The 23,278-nt window shown below is 32.9% G+C and overlaps 1 long non-coding RNA gene across 1 annotated transcript; it reads left to right on the top strand.

Annotated features, from left to right (window-relative positions):
- The first annotated feature begins 14,069 nt into the window (after window positions 1–14,069).
- Window positions 14,070–14,731, top strand: LOC141682686 (uncharacterized). The gene is made up of 3 exons (XR_012559910.1): window positions 14,070–14,204; window positions 14,428–14,561; window positions 14,677–14,731. It is a non-coding gene; the product is annotated as an uncharacterized LOC141682686 (long non-coding RNA).
- Window positions 14,732–23,278: the final 8,547 nt, after the last annotated feature.

Below are 23,278 nucleotides of genomic sequence, written 5' to 3'. Positions count from 1 at the left end.
TAATAATAATAATAATATGATAATAAATATTAGAATTAAATCATGCATCGCACATGTTATATGTTATTTTAAGCGTAATAGGCTATTTTAAACGTAATAGGTTACGATTAGTTGTTTGGTTAATATCTTCCTAAAAAATAGCTAACATGACTTTCAAAAATATTACTAATACTAAAAATAAAATAAAAAACATGTATCTTTGACTCTTTTAAAATTAATTCAAATTATAATTCTCTCCGAGTCGAATACCAAATAATCCCATAATCAATTAATTCTTAATAGTTAATAGTTAATACACATGAGATGAACACAAATGCTATATTTGAAAATTAAATTAAAAATACATGAAACTGAAAAAAACACAAAACTTGCATTTTCTTACGGTCTTACATAGGCCATGAAATAGGATTCCTTACGTTGAAATAGGATTTCTTATGTTTAAGAAACACATATAACTTAAAAATAAATGTTTTCAAATTAAAAAAAATTGAGTTTAGGATTTGTACACTAAAATTTTAGTTATAAAATAAAAAATTTATGGTGTAAGTATTAAAATATGAGTAGTTATGTCACATTTTTAATATCTTTTGATTTTAAAATATAGTATTGATATGTGATGGTATTATTAAATTTTAAATAAAATATATTATAATCATTATATTCAATATGAACAATATTCTAAAATTTAATATTTTAAATATCCAAATTTTAATCGGTCAAAAGTATAATAAAAAAAATATATGTATTATTAATTTCAATAATACATAATTATATTTATTTATCTTTGATGATTATTTTATTTTTACAAAAGTTATTATATACATAATAATAATATTATGTTATAATCGGCCCGTGCATCGCACGGGTTATAGGCTAATAATTATTAATCATGATATATAAAATACCATGTATACGTATGTGTATATATATATATGTGATATTTGGCACGAGGGCAGAGACGTTATTACTAAAGTTCAGTTGCTGTATAAGGGTAGCGGCTGCGGGTTACCTACGATAAAAAAAGAAGAAGTTAAACATCAACATGGTCAGTTAATTTAATCAAAAACCATATATTTGTTTAATATAATATAAAAGAAGAGATAGTGATCCGTATAGTTTATAATAAAATATTAGTTAATTGGAAGAGGAGGCAATTACTTAATATTAAGGAATGATTGAGTGATATTAGCGATTTTATAATCCATCCTTACGTTTCAATTTAAGAGTTTAAATAGCAATACTACTTGCTACTCTATATTATACTATTATAAGCGAAATATGGTTTTGTTTGGTTGGTTGGTTAACACCTTCCTAAAAATTATGCTAACATTTTTCAAAATAAAGCTTAATCAAATATAATGTTATTAAAAAATTAAATCAAGTATCTAATATAACTAAAAAATTTATGAATTTTTATCCAACTTAATATATAATTGCACTCAACTTCTTTCTTACATCTTTTATAAAAAAAATATTTGAATCGCAAAATTAATAATAAGTTTGAAAAAAATAAGATTAAATAATTTATATTAAAATTAATATCATAAATTTCAAAAACTTATTTATTTTATTTCATAATTTACCTTTTATAACAAAAAGTAAATATAATAATAATAATAATATGATAATAAATATTAAAATTAAATCATGCATCACACATGTTATATGTTATTTTAAGCGTAATAGGCTATTTTAAACGTAATAGGTTACAATTAGTTGTTTGGTTAATATCTTCCTAAAAAATAGTTAACATGACTTTCAAAAATATTACTAATATTAAAAATAAAAAAACGTGTATCTTTGACTCTTTTAAAATTAATTCAAATTATAATTCTCTCCGAGTCGAATACCAAATAATCTCATAATCAATTAATTCTTAATAGTTAATACACATGAGATGAACACAAATGCTATATTTGAAAATTTAATTAAAAATACATGAAACTGAAAAACACACAAAACTTGCATTCTCTTACACAGGAGCATGATATAGGATTCCTTACGTTGAAATAGGATTTCTTATGTTTAAGAAACACATATAACTTAAAAATGAATGTTTTCAAAGTAAAAAAAAATCGAGTTTAGGATTTGTACACTAAAATTTTAGTTATAAAATAAAAAATTTATGGTGTAAGTATTAAAATATGAGTAGTTATGTCACATTTTTAATATCTTTCGATTTTAAAATATAGTATTGATATGTGATGGTATTATTAAATTTTAAAATAAATATATTATAATCGTTATATTCAATATGAACAATATTCTAAAATTTAATATTTTAAATATCTAAATTTTAATCGGTCAAAAGTATAATAAAAAATTTATATGTATTATTAATTTCAATAATACATAATTATATTTATTTATCTTTTATGATTAGTTTATTTTTACAAAAGTTATTATATATATAATAATATTATGTTATAATCAGCCCGTGCATCGCACGAGTTATAGACTAGTAATTATTATTTATGATATATCAAATACCATACATACGTGTGTGTATATATATATGTGATATTTGGTATGAGGGCAGAGACGTTATTACTAAAGTTGAGCTGCTGTATAAGGGTAGCGGCTGCGGGTTACCTACGATAAAAAAAGAAGAAGTTAAACATCAAAATGGTCAGCTAATTTAATCAAAAACCATATATTTGTTTAATCATCAAAATTAACGGATCTTTAAAGTCATTTTAAATATCAAACAAATACCTTAAAAAATTTGTTCGATAATTTATTTATTTTTTTTATCGTAGATAACCCGCAGCCGCTACCCTTTGGGTGCGTACTGGGTAAACCCTACGGACTCACGCAATAGCCTACAAACCACGTGAACCAAGGTAAACCGCATTTAAGCGATTCGAGAGGCATAATCATAAATTCTCCTCTCGTGGGATTCGAACCTATGAACAAGAGGATAGTTTTCGTCTCTTTAACCAACTGAGCCAAGCCTTGCGGGCAATTTGTTCGATAATTAAAAATTATTTTATGGAGTTCTGTATATTTTTCTTGAACCTTATTACAACAAAATGAAAATGTATGAATTATAATATTTTAGACAATATAATAAGATTTTAAAAATTTTATCCACTATTTATTTTTACTTTTATAGTCTTTTTTATTTAAATGAAAATAATTAGTTTATAAAATTTTAAAAATCTCATGATATCATCTAGTAGGATTTGATAACTTTTCATTTGGTCGTAATAAGATTAAAGAAAATTGTTTAGAACTCCATAAAATAATTTTTAATTCTATATCACATATTTTGAGATATATATTTGATAATTATTTCGATTTTAGTAATTCAAATAATATCTCATTAATTTTGATAATTAAACTGATATATATCTTGAGTTAAGTGACTACTTTCATATTTAATCCATAAAATAAATAAATCTGCGGTCCAGGACATTGGTGGCGCAAATTAGATTCAACCTGCGTCATATGCAGATTAAAGAGGTAAGCCCAGTCCAGTAAGCATTGTGGATTATTTTTTCCTTCAGTGTTCTAGAATACGAAAATTAGAATTCGTTTATAAATTTATGTTGTAGTAATTAATGATTATCAATCAAAATAACTAATCAAACTATTAATTGGATATATTCCAAAATTAGAATAATATTTAAATTTTTTAAGCATAATATATTATATTAATAACAATATGTAGTGATCAATTGGATACTAAAATCGAATCGATAAAATATCTTATATGATAATTAATCAGAAAATTAATGATATAAAATGAGTGATTTTTAGAAGCATGCATGAGTTTGTTGACAGGGAGATAATTAAAATGCAAATAAGCCTTGTCAACCAGTATCTATTATAAGTTAAAGATTCTACTCCAGAGATTAAGATATAAGGCTATAGGAATATTATAAGTTTTGTAGTAGTATTCCTCGATCGCAAACAAGTCCTAAAGTAAACTTGACGAGATTAAATATTCTACAAAATAAGCAAAGGAAAGTTGAACAGATTGACGGACCAAAACTTGACATTACCATTTCATTCTACACGCTAAACTTTGTCCTCTGCTGACTTCTATTGCTTTGGTGCCCGCGAGCACAAGTTTGAAAAATCCCACAACTTTCGAGTAGTTTGATTATTGTGTTCAACTTACGTAAACAAAAGATCGATCAGGCGAATTTTCTATAATTGTCTTCCTAATATTTATATATTTACATAAATCTTATACGATAATAGTTAAAACACTACAATAATCATTTTTGGGCTTATTTATACAAATTATTGTATATATCAGAATTATTGGTACATACACAAATTAGAGTATCTAAATAATCAAGTGGACTTGAAGAAAATGTACAAACCCTTCGCACTGAAAGTGTTGATGAGAGGAAGTTAATGCGTGGAAGTTGGAACCCCCTCGTTTCTGCCTCTTCCTATAAAATAATAATTTCTAAATTGCCTAATTTTGATCAAGTCATCAATTAAATAATTTTCTTCAAATGAGCATCACACGTATTGAATTTTAATTTGAACGCATATTTATACACACTTGATCCTATATAAATAACAAAGAAAGTTACTATTTATACATTACATATTATCATTTGTGGAAAAATTTGAATTTTTCTTTTTTAAAATTTCTAACATTTCTCGTAAAACATATATACATTGCTCGTGTAATTCATGCATATGTATGTGTGGATTGATTATTCAAATTATGGACTATGTCCAAGTCATAAACATAAATGGTGGGAAAGAAATACTGACATGCATCGACTTTATAGTTTGCCCATGCCATGACTTGGAAGGTTTAACATAATTTTAGAAATATGTTTCCCGGAAAGGACTCATGCATATGTCTCTTGTCTGGATACATATAAATGCACCTTTGTAGCTACCACATTAGCACTACTCATAACCCATTTCCTTCACTTCATTCTACCTTAAGTATTTACTATCGACGAAATATATATTCAGGAGATCGAGGTGTAATAACTTTAAGCACTTTCTGTACTAACAACAAAAATGGCGTTTCTGATGGAGAATAGCTTCAAGATTTCATGCATCACTGTCTTCACAATTATGTTGACATTAACTCCTTATATTCAAAGTGCAAACGGTATGAGGCCTTTAGGCGAATACAGGAAATGGCTCAAGGAGTTGCCAGTTCCGGTACTTTTGGAGTCACTGCCAAGGGGTCCGGTGCCACCATCGTCCGCTGTTACCTGCACACACATCCCTGGCGGCAAGACGACGGGACATTGTACATTGGGAGAAATGAACATGGCTGGCCGTTTTGCTCCTCCTCCACCAGTGTTTCCCACCCATGTCAAAGCTGCATGATCATGAGGAAGTACTGGGGTTTACTAGCTAGTTCTTAATTATATATTCATACTGGCATTCAATATTAAATATACATAGATTTGTTTATCTGATTTTAAGTGGAGTAGAATTTATTTACTATGTATTATATTCCATTATCTGTTGAAGCGAATAGAGAGCAATATATTTAGTCATGCATGGTTTATTATTGTTGGTCCATATGAATAAATTTAAATTGTATTTTATTTTATATATTTTGTAATTTATAAAATTGATTTTGTAACTTCTTCAATAATAATAGAGAGTGTTTGTATAGCTCATTATTATTGAGGTTACGTATTGATTTGAGATGTAAGTTATATATTGGGTACTCTTGTATAAGGAGTCTTGGACATCTTTTTTTATAAAAACCAAAAATAATATAGCAAATTTCATATTTTTTTACATTACTCTTAGAGCTCTAGTTTCCGAGAGATCGAAAGTCGTGTTCTTTCGGTTCATAGAAGGTGAATCTTTTTGTACTTAACGTCATCTTTATTCGTTGCATTTAGGGGTGTTCAAAAAATCAGTCAAACCGTGAATCCGGATCGGATCATGCTAATCCAAACCAGGAAAAACCGAAACCGCTAAAGCCGTATTTAATGATTCGGTAAACCGGACTGTTTACGTATAAATGGTTTGATTATGTTTTCCAATAAATTAAAACCTTTTAAATCAAACTGGACCTTTATATAATAATATGTAAAAAATCTAGTATATACCTATAAGTTATAATTATAAATTATGCTTTTGTGTACGCGGGTGTATATCATATTAAAAACATCAAATTAATTTTTAAATAAAAATTTGAGTTAATTATTAATATATATGTTTTGGTTATACTCTAATCCATATATTTAGTATTATTTATAAATTAAATTAAAGTATATGAAAATCATATGTAAACTAAATATTTATATATATATATCATAATACTTATATGTAATATATAATATTGGTATATAATAATTTTTAGATTACATTTACTTAAATAACTGTTGGTCGTAAGTTTAACAAAAATGAAATAATGATAAATAATTAAGTTCCTACCGTTGTTCGAAACCGAACAAATCCGTTATTTTATAGTCCGGTTTGGTTTGGTCTCGATATTTAACTGGTCTGGTTTGGTTTTGATTTTCAAAAAACCGTTCTTATTGGTTCGGTTTGAAAAAATAAGAATCGGGCCCAAACTAATCCGTGAATACGCTTAGTTGTATCCTTGGAGACAGAAGTCATAACACCTTCAAGCACCACGAGGAAATGGACTTATTTGTTTTAAGGAGATCGTGATTTTCACGTGACTCGAATATTTATGGTATTTTTGTTATTATAATATTGATTTCAAGAATATTTTTTGAACTATACTCCCTACAAGTTTAAAATAGATAATCATAATTCATAATTCATTATGTAAGTTAGTTTAATACATTAACTAATTTGTGTGATTCTTTTTTGGGAGTATGGTAATTTTTTGATTTGCGAATGATATATTTTATGGATATCATTATGAATCACCATGGTTTAACTCTGTGCCTATATGTTGCAACTTGCCTCGTATCAATATCAATATATTCTTAATATTTTCTAGCATTGGATTTTTCAAATTACACAATTTACCCTTCCTTAATTAATAACTTCCGTCTTATGTCCTTTTTTGTCCATAAAATTTATAGTTGGAGCATCCATATATATTGACGGGTTAACCCTCCCACAACTTATTTTACACTAATAATACTGTATTTACGCTTGTTAGGTCACACACACTGTAGAGGGGGGTGAATACAGTGTATAATACAATCAAATCGAACTTTAATATATTAAGTAACAGAAAACAAACTTTATTGAAATAATAAACTCTGTTACAGTATGGAACTGTTACCTCTCAGTGATGAACAAATATCACGAGAGCTGCTAGGGTTACAATAAATAATCTTCTCGAATATGATAACACTTATAGTGTAAACCCTATATCTGTGTTTATATACTACTCAGTTACAAGATAATCGCTAATTGATATGGAATATAATTCTGCTTCCTAAAATATATCAATCAGATATTTTTTCTTCCAAGTATTCCATTCTTCACGAAACTCCTTCTTCATGCATATCTCTTCTTATGTTTATCTCGATCTTCTTTCCTTTAATCAGCTACTGTCCTTATCTGAACGTCCTTCAGCACTTAAGTTCTGATATCTAACTTCTGATGATTATCTCCTGATAATATAAGTACTGATATCCTTAAGTCCTGACTTCCAGTATAAGTACTGATTAATGGTTAAGTACTGACTTGTCCTGTTAAGTAAGATCTGAAATCTAAACATAAATCATATTAGCCATGACATTATCAAATATATCTAACAACGCTCTTTTTAACATGATTCATGGGTTGACCCGGATTTTGTATACAGTCTGTCATCCACATGTTCCCTTATGAAGTGGTACCTGATGCTGATGTGCTTTGTCATAGAGTGTTGAACTGGATTACCTGTCATAGCAATAGCACTTTGATTATCACAGTAAATAGGGATTTTGAAATATGTTAACCCATAATCCAGTAACTGATTCTTCATCCAAAGAATCTGTGCACAACAACTTCCTGCAGCAATATACTCTACTTCTGCAGTTGATGTGGAAATTGACTTTTGTTTCTTACTGAACCAAGAAACCAATCTGCCTCCAAGGAATTGGCAGCTTCCACTTGTGCTTTTCCTGTCGATTTTGCAACCTGCAAAATCTGCATCTGAGTAACCTATTAGTTTAAAATCCGATTCTCTAGGATACCACAATCCCAGATCAGCTGTTCCTTTAAGATACTTAAAAATTCTTTACACAGCTGTTAAGTGAGGTTCTCTTGGATCTGCTTGAAATCTTGCACAAAGACAGGTAGCATACATGATATCAGGTCTACTAGCAGTTAGATAGAGTAGAGAGCCAATCATACCTCTGTAATCAGCAATATCTACTGATTTACCAGTATCCTTATCCAGTTTTGTTGCAGTGGCCATGTGAGTATATGCACTTGAACAATCTTGCATTCCAAATTTCTTCAGCAAGTTTCTGGTGTACTTAGTTTGACAAATAAAAGTGCCTTCTTCATTCTTCTTGACTTAAAGGCCCAGAAAATAGCTAAGTTCCCCCATCATACTCATCTGATATTTTGACTGCATCAGTTTGGAAAACTTCTTGCAAAGTCTGTCATTTGTAGACCCAAAATGATATCATCAACATAAATCTGGACCAGAAGTAAGTCCTTTCCATGGTTGAAGTAGAACAGTATTTTATCTATTGTTCCTCTGTTGAATCCACTTTCCAGAAGAAACTGAGCTAAAGTCTCATACCATGCCCTAGGAGCTTGCTTAATTCCATAAAATGCTTTATCAAGCCTGTAGACATAATCTGGATGTTTGGAATCTACAAAGCCTGGAGGTTGTTCAACATATACTTCCTCCTCCAATTCTCCATTGAGAAAAGCACTTTTCACATCCATTTGAAAGACAGTAAACTTTTTGTGAGCAGCATAAGCCAAAAATATCCTTATGGCTTCTAACCTAGCAACTGGTGCAAATCTTTCATCATAATCAACTCCCTCCTGTTGAGAATATCCTTTTGCAACCAGCCTTGCCTTATTCCTTGTAATTATGCCATCACTGTCAGTTTTGTTTCTGAATACCCACTTTGTACCAACAACAGATCTATTCTTTGGTCTTGGCATTAGGGTCTAGACTTTGTTTCTTTCAAATTCATTCAACTCTTCCTGCATTGCTTGCACCCAATCAGCATCTTGAAGAGCTTCTTCCACTTTCTTTGGCTCATTTTGAGAGAGAAAAGAATTGTAAAGACATTCATTTGAAGTACATGTTCTAGTTCTGACACCTGCATCAGGATTTCCAATTATCAAATCAGGTGTATGTGATTTTGTCCACTTCCTTGCAGATGGAAGGTTTTCTCTAGAACTGGATGCTCTCCCATGATCCATGCTGTCTTCATTTTCATTTTCTGATGCTCCCCCTGAAACTATGCTCTCTGAGTTGGATTCTTCAGAATTTAGATTTTCAGCACTGGCAGAACTTGGCTTATCAGAACTTGACGAATCAGAACTTGAAGAGCCAGATGTATGTTCTGATGTTTCTTGAGATGTGGTAAGATCTTGAGTATGCCCCCCCTGCATAAGTGCATCTTCCTTTGACGTAGTCACCACAGTTTCAATAACGTCAGAGTTTAATCCATCAGAGTTTACAGTATCAGGACTTAGACTGTCAGGATTTTCAGTATCAGAAATTGAGTCTTCATTTTCAAATCTCAGCTGATCATGGTCAATGAAATCTTCAAGACCAGTAATCTTCTTGTCATCAAAAGAGACATTGATAGATTCCATGACCACTTTTGTTCTCAAATTATGGACTCTGAAGGCTTTTGTGGAAAGTGGATATCCAACAAAGATTCCTTCATCAGCTTTTAGATCAAACTTGGATAGCTGTTCAGGATGAGTCTTGAGAACAAAATACTTGCATCCAAATACATGAAAGTATTTCAGATTTGGCTTCTTTTTCTTCACCATCTCATATGGTGTTTTTCCATGCTTGTTAATGAGTGTTGCATTTTGAGTAAAACAAGCAGTCTGCACAGCTTCAGCCCAGAAATAGGTTGGAAGCTTTGCTTCTTCAAGCATTGTACGTGCAGCTTCAATGAGAGTTCTATTCTTCCTTTCAACAACTCCATTTTACTGTGGAGTTCCAGGAGCAGAAAATTCCTACTTTATTCCATGGTTTTTGCAGAACTCTTTCATTATCAAATTCTTGAACTCAGTGCCATTATCACTCCTTAAAATTTTCACAGAATCTTTGAACAATTTATCCAGATGTTTGACATGATCAATCAAGATAGATGCAGTTTCACTTTTTGTGTGTAAGAAATACACCCATGTGTATCTGGTGAACTCATCCACTATGACCAACGCATATTTCTTCTTTGCAATAGGCATGACATTCACTGGACCAAATAGATCAACATTTAGTAGATGATAAGGATCAAGAATTGATGATTCAGTCTTGCTCCTAAAAGAAGATTTTCTTTGTTTGGCTTTCTGACAGGAATCACAAAGGCCATCAGGAGCAAATACTGACTTTGGCAGTCCTCTCACAAGATTTTTCTTGACCAGTTCATTTATATTGTTGAAATTTAAATGAGAGAGTTTCTGGTGCCAATTCCAGCTTTCTTCAATTGATGCTCTACTCATCAGACAAATTACAGAACCATCAGTACTTGTTGAAAGCTTAGCTTCATAAATATTACCACGCCTGTATCCTTTCAGAACAACTTTGCCTTTAGATTTACTCACAATTTCACAGTGTTCTTTAAAGAAATCAACATGATAACCTCTGTCACAGATTTGACTTATACTCAGCAGATTGTGTTTAAGTCCTGAGACCAGAGCTACTTCTTTAATTATGACATTTCCAAGATTGATATTGCCATATCCCAATGTTTTTCCAATGTTGCCATCTCCATAAGAAACACTTGGGCCAGCTTTCTCCACAAAGTCTGATAGCAGGGCCTTATTTCCAGTCATATGTCCTGAACATCCACTGTCCAGAACTAGAATATTTTTTCTGTTGCCCTGCAATCACAAAGACCACTAATTATTAGTTTTAAGGATCCAGACTTGCTTGGATCCTTTGGCCTTATTAAGTTTGTTAACATTTGCAGCGGATTTAGCATCAGAGTTTATGTTAACATTTTTCTTATCAGAACTTACACTATCAGACTTTGAATTAGAATTTACACTAGAAGGAACAATTGAAACTTTCTTCAAAGAAGGTTTTATTTGATAATAATCATAGTACAAACTATGATATTCCTTACAAGTATAAATGGAATGCCATAAACTACCACAATGAAAACAAGGATTTTGTGGTTTGTATCTAATAGACTGACTCTTAACTCCTAATTTTGAAGGTAAGGAGTTAATATTCTTATTCTTCCTGCAAAAAGAAGCCAGATGGTTAGAACTTCCACAGTTATGACATATTTTCCTAGGAGCATCAGGAACAAGTTTATAATCATTACTTTTATTCACACCTTCCTTTCCATTCCTATTTTTCCTAGGTGATTTTACCTTGTTTGCATTCTTAACATCTTTCAGCTTATGCTTAAGCTGCTTCTTTGTCATTAAGCCTATGTTCCCTTCAGCTGTCTTTTCCTGTTTTAGTTTGTCAGAAGTTAATTCCTTTTTAACTTCTGATTTATCATTTTCAGACTTTACAGTTACAAACTTAACAGGTTTTAACTTTGGCTTTTGCTTAACAACAGGCTTAATTTCTTCAGTTCCTTTATCATTCTTATCTTCTCCATAACCTAAGCCCTCTTTCCAGTTTCCACTACTTAGCAAATTTTGAGTTGTTTTGCCAGAGTTAGTCCAAGTTCTGATAATCTCTCTTTCCTTTTCTAACTCAGTTTTTAGAGATTCATTCATTTTTAGCACTTCATCCCTAACATAAAAATCATCATCTCTATCCTTCTGAGTTTGATGGAACATGACTAACTCTTTTTCTAAGAAATCATTTCTTTTCTTAAAAGCAAGATTTTCAGAAGCTAATCTTTCACATGTTAAAGTTTGATCTCTATAACTAACAAACATGGTTTTAAGATATCTTCTCAACTCATTAATAACATCAGTATGAAAAGCATAAGTAGTCTGAGGTACCTTTATTTCAGCAGCTTCAGAACTGCTCTCAGCACTTTCTTTATCAGCATTTGCCATCAATGCATAGTTCTCCTCACTTTCAGAGTCTGAGGTGTCTGTCCAGCTTTTCTGCTTTGTGACAAGAGCCTTGCCTTTGTCACCCTTTGCCTTCTTGCAATCAGGAGATATGTGGCCTTTCTCACCACAGTTATAACATTTAACATTTGTATAATCTCCTCTGTCAGACTTTCCTCCTCTGCCTTCAGATCTTCTGAAATTCTTCTTATCAGAACATATGCCTTTCCTGGAAAACTTCTTTCCTTTCCTGAACTTCCTGTATGCAATCTTTGTGATTCCTTTCACCATAAGAGCAGACAGCTTCATCATCTCCTCATCAGCATCAGTCTCAGGCAAGCTTTCGGAATCTGAGTCATCATCACTTTCAGAACTTGATGACTCAGTTTCAGACTTTATGAAAAGAGCTTTACCCTTGTCTTTCCTTGAGGAAGCTGCTTTGGGGGATTCTTCTTCAGCCTTAAGAGCAACTGTCCTTGACTTTCCTCATTTCCTCTTGCTTCTTTGTTCCATCTCAAGTTCATGAGTCTTGAGCATTCCATAGATTTCATCAAGAGTTGTTTCATCAAGATTGTAGTTGTCTCTTATTGTCGTTGCCTTCAAATCCCAGCATTCAGGAAGAGCTAATAGGAATTTAAGGTTTGAATCTTCAAGATCATACTCTTTATCAACCAATGACAAATCATTCAAAAGTTTGACAAATCTATCATATAAATCATTCAATGACTCATTAGTCTTTGAGTCAAAATGTTCATACTCTTGAGTGAGTATTGTCTTCCTGTTCTTCTTAATTATGTCAGTTCCCTGACACCTTGTTTCCAGAGCATCCCATATCTCCTTAGCAGTCTTGCAGTTGATTACCCTGTTTGACATTACATTATCAATGGCACTATGCAGTAAGTGTCGTACCTTAGCATCCTTAGCAATTGATGCTATATCTTCAGTAGTATAATCACTCTTCTCCTTTGGTACGGTCTTTGGTGCTTCACCTGCAACTGCAACAGCGAGCTTGGTTGGTTTGTGAGGCCCTTCCTTGATTCTATCAAGGTATTCTGGATCTGTTGCTTCCAGGAACATGGTCATCCTTACCTTCCATATGGGATATTCAGATGGTCTCAGTATGGGAACTCTAATAGTCTCATACTGACTTTGAATTTGTGTCTTTGGAGGTTCTTCAGTTTTGGTAGGCTTAGTTGGAGTTTCTGTGTCAGACATGATTGTGTTTGGATCTTTAACTGTATGTGTGTTAACAGATTAGCTCTGATACCACTTGTTAGGTCACACACACTGTAGAGGGGGTGAATACAGTGTATAATACAATCAAATCGAACTTTAATATATTAAGTAACAGAAAACAAACTTTATTGAAACAATAAACTCTGTTACAGTATGGAACTGTTACCTCTCAGTGATGAACAAATATCACGAGAGCTGCTAGGGTTACAATAAATAATCTTCTCGAATATGATAACACTTATAGTGTAAACCCTATATCCGTGTTTATATACTACACAGTTAGAAGATAATCGCTAATTGATATGGAATATAATTCTGCTTCTTAAAATATATCAATCAGATATCTTTTCTTCCAAGTATTTCATTCTTCACGGAACTCCTTCTTTATGCATATCTCTTCTTATGTTTATCTCGATCTTCTTTCCTTTAATCAGCTACTGTCCTTATCTGAACGTCCTTCAGTACTTAAGTTCTGATATCTAACTTCTGATGATTATCTCCTGATAATATAAGTACTGATATCCTTAAGTCCTGACTTCTAGTATAAGTACTGATTAATGGTAAAGTACTGACTTGTCCTGTTAAGTAAGATCTGAAATCTAAACATAAATCATATTAGCCATGACATTATCAAATATATCTAACAACGCTCTTTTTAACATGATTCATGGGTTGACCCGGATTTTGTATACAGTCTGTCATACTCATTGTTGCATCCACAGATCGACCACATAATTGGGGTACTGATCTTAACTACCGCCTAATCTTCGGCCACTCTGCATCAGGAAAATTTGAATTTCAATCCATCGGATTTTTCACACGAACATGGAAACCCCGGAGTCCATGCTTTATCCCCAACAATGAACATCCAAAATCAGGTACCTGTTTCATCTTTTATCTCATCAACTATTCTTATTTCATCTTTTATCTTCCTAATCCGCTGATATATTGAATAATTATATTTTAAGTGGTATCCAATATTTATCCAATCAGGTTAGTACAATTATTGTTTCTTTTGTCATGTATAGTGTTATATTATTTTTTTGTATATATTTTTGAGTTTTGTCGTTTAATCCATACAGTCCTATGTGAAATTAACAGGTCGGAGTCAAGCTTCACTTGATCCACACTCTCCGTATTCATCAAAAAAGGGGGTACTATGTTTTTGTAAACATAATTATTTCATTTATGCGAATTTGTGTACATTGATGTCGCTCCCTCTTCGTCAGAAAAGGGTAAGTTACATACAGCTACGCGTTTATGCATGGGAATGCTGATCATGTTTTAAAAAATTATTTTGAATGTCGGTTTAATTCACTTATGCATAGTGTTATTTATGTTATATTGCAGGTATGGACGTAAGTTCTTTTCGGCCACAAAGCAAGTCGTGGATCATTATCACGATTTTAAGTAAGTTATTTAATTTGTTAGTATATTCTGTAAAATTATGGAGGTGTTAATTATGGAGGTGTTAACATGATTATTGTTAACATGATTTTAGACTATATAATTTAAGACGTTAACATGTATTTATCTCTGTTGAAGGTATTGGAGTGCGGAGTCTTTTATCCCGACTTATCCAATATACTCCATCAATTAAAAAGAATAAAATTATGTTTCAGATGCTTTGCATCCAAGATAAAACCAATTACCTATCGCAATAAATAGAACCAGACTATCAAGAGAGGTAATCATTTTACTTCTTTAGAATCTATCCAAGAAAATGAGATTATGTTATTAATTTATTAGGCTTTAGGTGAACCTGGAAAATTGTATGGTTAAAATGTCCCAGCTCTAGTTCAGTGACATTTTTTCTCATTTACATTTTATAATGTCAATTCGATCTAGTTTTTCTCATATTAATGTCTGAATGTTTAGTCTATAAATTAATTAAGAAAGTAGTAATTTAGTAGTAATCATTTATAAAAGTATAATGCTTTTCATTTATTAAAGTATAATCAACCTAAAATTTAAGTGGAAAATTGAAGTGATCTAAATTATGTATTAGCCTGAGGCTTGAAACTTTGTTCTACTATTGAATTAAACTTATCAGAATCTGTGACGATAAAAGGCAAAAGTGCGGGTGTTATTCAAACAAATGTCAACTCTCTTTTTATTACCCGATACACTATTAGGATTCTAGCTACTAATTTTGTAAGTATACTCTTTTTAAATAATGAATTTGGTGTGTTTATCATGATATCTTAGCTGAATAGATTTAACTCAGCTACCCAACACTATCTGTAAGGTCACGGAAAAAGGCTATATTAAGCTAGAAGGGGGGTTGAATAGCTTAATTACCAATTTAAAATTATTATGGTATTTTAAAATAATTTATCCTTTTTTTAAACTTTATCGAGTAGTTAAACAGTTTAGATGTGTGGAAAATAAAGTGCAAGGAAAGAAAATATCACACGACGATTTTATCCTTGTTCGCGATTGCGCAACCTCTAATAGATTCGCTCACCCCTACGTCCAGTCCCCGAGCTCATCTCCCGGACTTGGGATTTTCCCTTATAATAAACTCGCTCCTTTAGTAGGCGGAGAAGCTTTTACATCTTTACAAATATTTATCTTGGTGCATAACACACGGGTCACCACCTCAAAATAAATGTAATACCTACACAACTTATCTCAGACAATATCTCCCCTCTAGTTCTTCAAAGTTGATGTAGAACCCTTGTGTAGACTTGGCTTCCTTAGCTTTTGTCGGTCTTGGATCTTAGTGTTCCGGTCTTGGGTCTTTTCTCTTCTTCACGGTGCAAATACTACTAACTCCCCGTTAGTACGTATAGGACTTGGGTCTTAGAACGAGAATCACCTCACGCCACTTCACCTCACTACAAAACTAATAAGACAATCCACAAAACAAAACATATAGAGAAAAGATGGGTTGAACTTGTATGTTACGGTATTAACCCACAAGATAATATAATATTCAATTAAGAATATAAAATATCAACTATGCATACTTGACTTGAGATATAGAATAATATGTCAAGTATACTTTCATTTACTCCGTCTTTATAGAATATATGTTTATCAGAGTAATATATGAAGTCTTTTATATATATAAGTAATATAGCTTATGACTTCTTTAGTATTCTTCTTCGTTTGATTATGTATTTATAAATCGAAGAATACTTTAGTTATAATCTCGGAATTGTAACTTATCCTTTTTAAGCTCGTAGGCTTAAGGATTTTAGTATACTTATATTTTGACAATTATATAGCCAAAATATACTTTTAAATTTATACACAATTTATAGGTTCTTTATAAGCCAAGATCGAGATAAAAGAAGTGCAAGTAATTGAATTTCGATCTTCTTCTTTATATGTTTCTTTTTAAAGATCAAGTACTTATTCGAATTTCGAGTTCAAAACTTTGTTCTATTTTCTTTAAGAACCTTCTTTATAGGAGATCTAGTATTAGAGCTTGAGATGAAGTAGAGAAATTAAGTACAAAGCTCAAATAAAAGAAACTCAAGGAAGAAGCTAAAAATTACCACTTTTGGAAAACGGTCGGAAAAGTTCGCCGGAAAAATTTGCCGGAGGTTCGGCTATGAACTAATCGTTATCGTGGGGTTCTAACGGATTTACTTATGGATTTCTATAGTTAATTTGTTTCGATATCTTAGTGCGTGGTGACCGTATGATATCCTAGTATTGGTTGTGCTTATTCATCTTATGAGAGTCGCGAACTTATAAGATAGCGTGTTAATCTCTATTGAAGCGACAGTGAATTTAGAGATTTAGAACTTGCCATGCTAGCATAGATTCATGTAATTGTTATGCATGATTTGTAGGTAATTTTAACCATCTTACTTGCCCTATGTAATCACGATGGATAACTTGTGCATTAAACCTTTATGTTGTCAAATTTTATAGACATATAGGGTCTCAATATAATTGGTGTCTATTCTGTTAGATATATTTGATAATGTCATGGCTAATATGTTTTATGTTTAGATTTCAGATCTTATTTGAACAGAACAAATCAGTACTTAACTGATCAGTACTTATACTGGAAGTCAGAACTTAAGGTACTGGAAGTCAGAACTTAAGGGATATCAGTACTTATGTTATCAGGAGATAGATATCAGAACTTAAGTGCTGAAGGACGATCAGATAAGGACAGTAGCTGATTAAAGTTAAGAAGATCAAGATAAACATAAGAAGAGATATGCATGAAGAAGGAATTCCGTGAAGAATGGAATACTTGGAATATAAGATATCTGATTGATATATTTTAGGAAGCAGAATTATATTCCATATCAATTAGCGAATATCTTGTAACTGTGTAGTATATAAACACAGAAATAGAGTTTACACTAGAGGTGTTATCATTATCGAGAATATTATTTATTATAACTCTAGAAGCTCTCGTGATATTTTGTTCATCACTGAGAGATAACAGTTCCAGATTGTAACAGAGTTTATTGTTTAAATAAAGTTTGTTTTCTGTTACATAAGTTCTTGAAGTTTGATTTGATTGTAATAAACACTGTATTCACCCCCTCTACAGTGAAAGTGTGACCTAACAAGTGGTATCAGAGCTATCTGTTAACACACATACAGTTAAAGATCCAAACACAATCATGTCTGACACAGAAACTCCAACTAAGCCTACCAAAACTGAGGAATCATCAAAGATATCAACTCAGAGTCGATATGAGACTATCAGAGTTCCCATATTGAGACCATCTGAATATCCCATATGGAAGGTAAGGATGACCATGTTTCTGGAAGCAACAGATCCAGAATACCTTGATAGAATCAGGGAAGGGCCTCACAAACCTACCAAGCTCGCTGTTGTAGTTGCAGGTGAAGCAGCAATGACCGTACCAAAGGAAAAGACTGATTACACTGCTGAAGATATAGCATCTACTGCTAAGGATGCCAAGGTACGTCACTTATTGCATAGTGCCATTGATAATGTAATGTCAAATAGGGTAATCAACTGCAAGACTGCTAAGGAGATATGGGATGCACTGGAGACAAGGTGTCAAGGAACTGAAACAGTTAAGAAGAACAGGAAGACAATACTCACTCAAGAGTATGAACACTTTGACTCTAGGACTAATGAGTCATTGACTGATGTATATGATAGATTTGTCAAACTCTTGAATGACTTGTCATTAGTAAATAAGGAGTATGATCTTGAAGATACAAACCTCAAATTCCTGTTAGCTCTTCCTGAATGTTGGGATTTGAAGGCAACAACAATAAGAGACAACTACAATCTTGATGAAACAACTCTTGATGAAATCTATGGAATGCTCAAGACCCATGAACTTGAGATGGAACAAAGAAGCAAGAGAAAAGGAGGAAAGTCAAGGACAGTTGCTCTCAAGGTTGAAGAGGAATCCCCCAAACCACCTTCCTCAAAGAAAGATAAGGGTAAAGCTCTTATCATAAAATCTGATACTGAGTCATCAAGTTCTGAGAGTGATGATGACTCAGATTCTGAAAGCTTGCCTGAAACTGATGCTGATGAGGAGATGATGAAGCTGTGTGCTCTTATGGTGAAAGGAATCACAAAGATTGCATACAGGAAGTTCAGGAAGGGAAAGATGTTTTCCAGGAAAGGCATAAGTTCTGATAAGAAGAATTTCAGAAGATCTGAAGGAAAAGGAGGAAAGTCTGACAGAGGAGATTACGCTAATGTTAAATGTTATAATTGTGGTGAGAAAGGCCACATATCTCCTGATTGCAAGAAGACCAAGAATGACAAAGGCAAAGCTCTTGTCACAAAGCAGAAAAGCTGGACAGACACCTCAGACTCTGAAAGTGAGGAGAACTATGCATTGATGGCAAATGCTGATAAATCAAGTTCTGAGAGCAGTTCTGAAGCTGCTGAAACAGAGGTACCTCAGACTACTTATGCTTTTCATACTGATGATATTGATGAGTTGAGAAGATATCTTAAAACCATGTTTGTTAGTTATAGAGATCAAACTTTAACATGTGAAAGATTAACTTCTGAAAATCTTGCTTTTACGAAAAGAAATGATTTCTTAGAAAAAGAGTTAGTCATGTTTCATCAAACTCAGCAGGATAGAGATAATGCTTTTTATATTAGGGATGAAGTGCTAAAAATGAATGAATCTCTAAAAACTGAGTTAGAAAAGGAGAGAGAGATTATCAGAACTTGGACTAACTCTGGCAAAACAACTCAAAATTTGCTAAGCAGTGGAAACTGGAAAGAGGGTTTAGGCTATGGAGTAAATGAAAAAGGAACTGTAGAAATTAAGCCTGTTGATAAGCAAAAGCCGAAGTTAAAACCTGTTAAGTTTGTAACTGAAAAATCCGAAAATGAGAAATCAGAAGTTAAAAAGGAATTAGCTTCTGACAAACTAAAACAGGAAAAGACAGCTGAAGTTAACATAGGCTTAATGACGAAGAAGCAGCTTAAGCATAAGCTGAAAGATGTTAAGGATGCAAACAAGGTAAAATCACCTAGGAAAAACAGGAATGGAAAGGAAGGTGTGAATAAAAGCAATAACTATAAATCTGTTCCTGATGCTCCTAGGAAAGCATGTCATAACTGTGGAAGTTCTAACCATCTGGCTTCTTTTTGCAGGAAGAATAAGAATATTAACTCCTTATATACAAAGTCAGGAGTTAAGAGTCAGTCTGTTAGATACAAACCACAAAATCCTTGTTTTCATTGTGGTAGTTTATGGCATTCCATTTATACTTGTAAGGAATATCATAGTTTGTACTATGATTATTATCAAATAAAACCTTCTTTAAAGAAAGTTTCTGTTGTTCCTTCTAGTATAAGGTCTGATAAGAAAACTGTTAACATAAAATCTGATGTTAAATCCGCTGCAAATGTTAACAAACCTAAAAAGGCCAAAGGATCCAAGCAAGTCTGGGTCCTTAAAACTAATAATTAGTGGTCTTTTTGATTGCAGGGCAACAGAAAAAAATATTCTAGTTCTGGACAGTGGATGTTCAGGACATATGACTGGAAATAAGGCCCTGCTATCAGACTTTGTGGAGAAAGCTGGCCCAGGTGTTTCTTATGGAGATGGCAACATTGGAAAAACCTTGGGATATGGCAATATCAATCTTGGGAATGTCATTATTAAAGATGTAGCTCTGGTCTCAGGACTTAAACACAACTTACTGAGTATAAGTCAAATCTGTGACAGAGGTTATCATGTTGATTTCTTTGCAGAACATTGTGAAATAGTTAGTAAATCTAAAGGAAAAATTGTTCTGAAGGGATTCAGGCGTGGTAACATTTATGAAGCTAAGCTTTCAACAAGTTCTGATGGTTCTGCAATCTGTTTAGTGAGTAGAGCCTCAACTGAAGAAAGCTGGAATTGGCACAAGAAACTCTCTCATTTAAACTTCAACAAGATAAATGAACTGATCAAGAAAGATCTTGTGAGAGGACTGCCAAAATCAGTGTTTGTTCCTGATGGTCTTTGTGACTCATGTCAGAAGGCTAAACAAAGAAAATCTTCGTTCAAGAGCAAGACTGAATCATCAATTCTTGAGCCTTACTATCTACTTCATGTTGATCTATTTGGTCCAGTGAATGTCATGTCTATTGCAAAGAAGAAATATGCGTTGGTCATAGTAGATGAGTTCACCAGATACACATGGGTGTATTTCTTGCACACAAAAAGTGAAACTGCATCTATCCTGATTGATCATGTCAAACATCTGGATAAATTGATCAAAGATTCTGTGAAAATTTTGAGGAGTGATAATGGCACTGAATTCAAGAATTTGATAATGGAAGAGTTCTGCAAAAATCATGGAATAAAGCAGGAATTTTCTGCTCCTGGAACTCCACAGCAAAATGGAGTTGTTGAAAGGAAGAATAGAACTCTAATTGAAGCTGCACGAACAATGTTTGAAGAAGCAAAGCTTCCAACCTATTTCTGGGCTGAAGCTGTGCAGACTGCTTATTTTACTCAAAATGCAACACTCATTAACAAGCATGGAAAAACACCATATGAGATGGTGAAGAACAAGAAGCCAAATCTCAAATACTTTCATGTATTTGGATGTAAGTGTTTTGTTCTCAAGACTCATCCTGAACAGCTATCCAAGTTTGATCTAAAAGCTGATGAGGGAATCTTTGTAGGATATTCACTTTCTACAAAAGCCTTCAGAGTCTATAATTTGAGAACAAAAGTGGTCATGGAATCTATCAATGTCTCTTTTGATGACAAGAAGATCACTGGACTTGAAGATTGCATTGATCATAATAAGCTGAGATTTGAAAATGAAGATTCATATTCTGATACCTCAAGTCCTGACAGTCTAAGTCCTGATACTGTAAATTCTGATGGATTAAACTCTGATGTTATTGAAACTGTGGTGACTACGTCAAAGGAAGATGCACCACTGCAGGGGGAGCATACTCAAGATTTTATCACATCTCAAGAAGCATCAGAACATACATCTGGCTTGTCAAATTCTGATTCGTCAAGTTCTGATAAGCCAAGTACTGACAGTGCTGAAAATCTAAATACTGAAGGATCCAACTCAGAGAGCATAGTTTCAGGGGGAGCATCAGAAAATGAAATCGAAGACAGCATGAATTATGGGGGAGCATCCAGTTCTAGAGAAAATCTTCCATCTGCAAGGAAGTGGACAAAATCACATACACCTGATTTAATAATTGGAAATCCTGAGGCAGGTGTCAGAACTAGAACAGGTACTTCGAATGAATGTCTTTACAATTCTTTTCTCTCTCAGACTGAGCCAAAGAAAGTGGAAGAAGCTCTTCAAGATGCTGATTGGGTGCAAGCAATGCAGGAAGAGTTGAATGAATTTGAAAGAAACAAAGTCTGGACCTTAGTGCCAAGACCCAAGAATAGATCGGTTGTTGGTACAAAGTGGGTATTCAGAAACAAAACTGACAGTGATGGCATAATTGTAAGGAACAAGGCAAGGCTGGTTGCAAAAGGATATTCTCAACAGGAGGGAATTGACTATGATGAAACATTTGCTCCAGTTGCTAGGTTAGAAGCCATAAGGATATTCATGGCTTATGCTGCTCACAAAAAGTTTACTGTCTTTCAAATGGATGTGAAAAGTGCTTTTCTCAATGGAGAATTGGAAGAGGAAGTATATGTTGAACAACCTCCAGGCTTTGTAGATTCCAAACATCCAGATTATGTCTACAGGCTTGATAAAGCACTTTATGGACTTAAGCAAGCTCCTAGAGCATGGTATGAGACTTTAGCTCAGTTTCTTCTGGAAAGTGGATTCAACAGAGGAACTATTGACAAAACATTGTTCTATCTCAACCATGGCAAGGACTTACTTTTGATCCAGATTTATGTTGATGATATCATTTTTGGGTCTCCAAATGACAAACTTTGCAAAAAGTTTGCCAATCTAATGCAGTCAAGATATCAGATGAGTATGATGGGAGAACTTAGTTATTTTCTGGGCCTTCAAGTCAAGCAGAGTGAAGAAGGAACTTTTATTTGTCAATCTAAGTACACCAGAAACTTGCTGAAAAAATTTGGAATGCAAGACTGTTCAAGTGCATCCACTCCCATGGCCACTGCAACAAAACTGGATAAGGATACTGGTAATTCAGTAGATATTACTGATTACAGAGGTTGCAAAATTGACAGGAAAAGCACAAGTGGAAGCTGCCAATTTCTTGGAGGCAGATTGGTTTCTTGGTATAGCAAGAAACAAAAGTCAATTTCCACATCAACTGCAGAAGCAGAGTATATTGCTGCAGGAAGCTGCTGTGCACAGATTCTCTGGATGAAGAATCAGTTACTGGATTATGGGTTAACATATTTCAAAATCCCTATTTACTGTGATAATCAAAGTGCTATTGCTATGACAGGTAATCCAGTTCAACACTCTATGACAAAGCACATCAGCATCAGGTACCATTTCATCAGGGAACATGTGGATGAAGGTACAGTGGAATTGCATTTTGTTCCCACAGATCAACAAG

The sequence above is a fragment of the Apium graveolens genome, chromosome 9 (genome assembly GCF_009905375.1).
Source record: "Apium graveolens cultivar Ventura chromosome 9, ASM990537v1, whole genome shotgun sequence".
Lineage (NCBI taxonomy): Eukaryota > Viridiplantae > Streptophyta > Magnoliopsida > Apiales > Apiaceae > Apium > Apium graveolens.
Note: the sequence above shows the minus strand (reverse complement) of the source record. Positions and strands in the feature narration are given on the sequence as shown.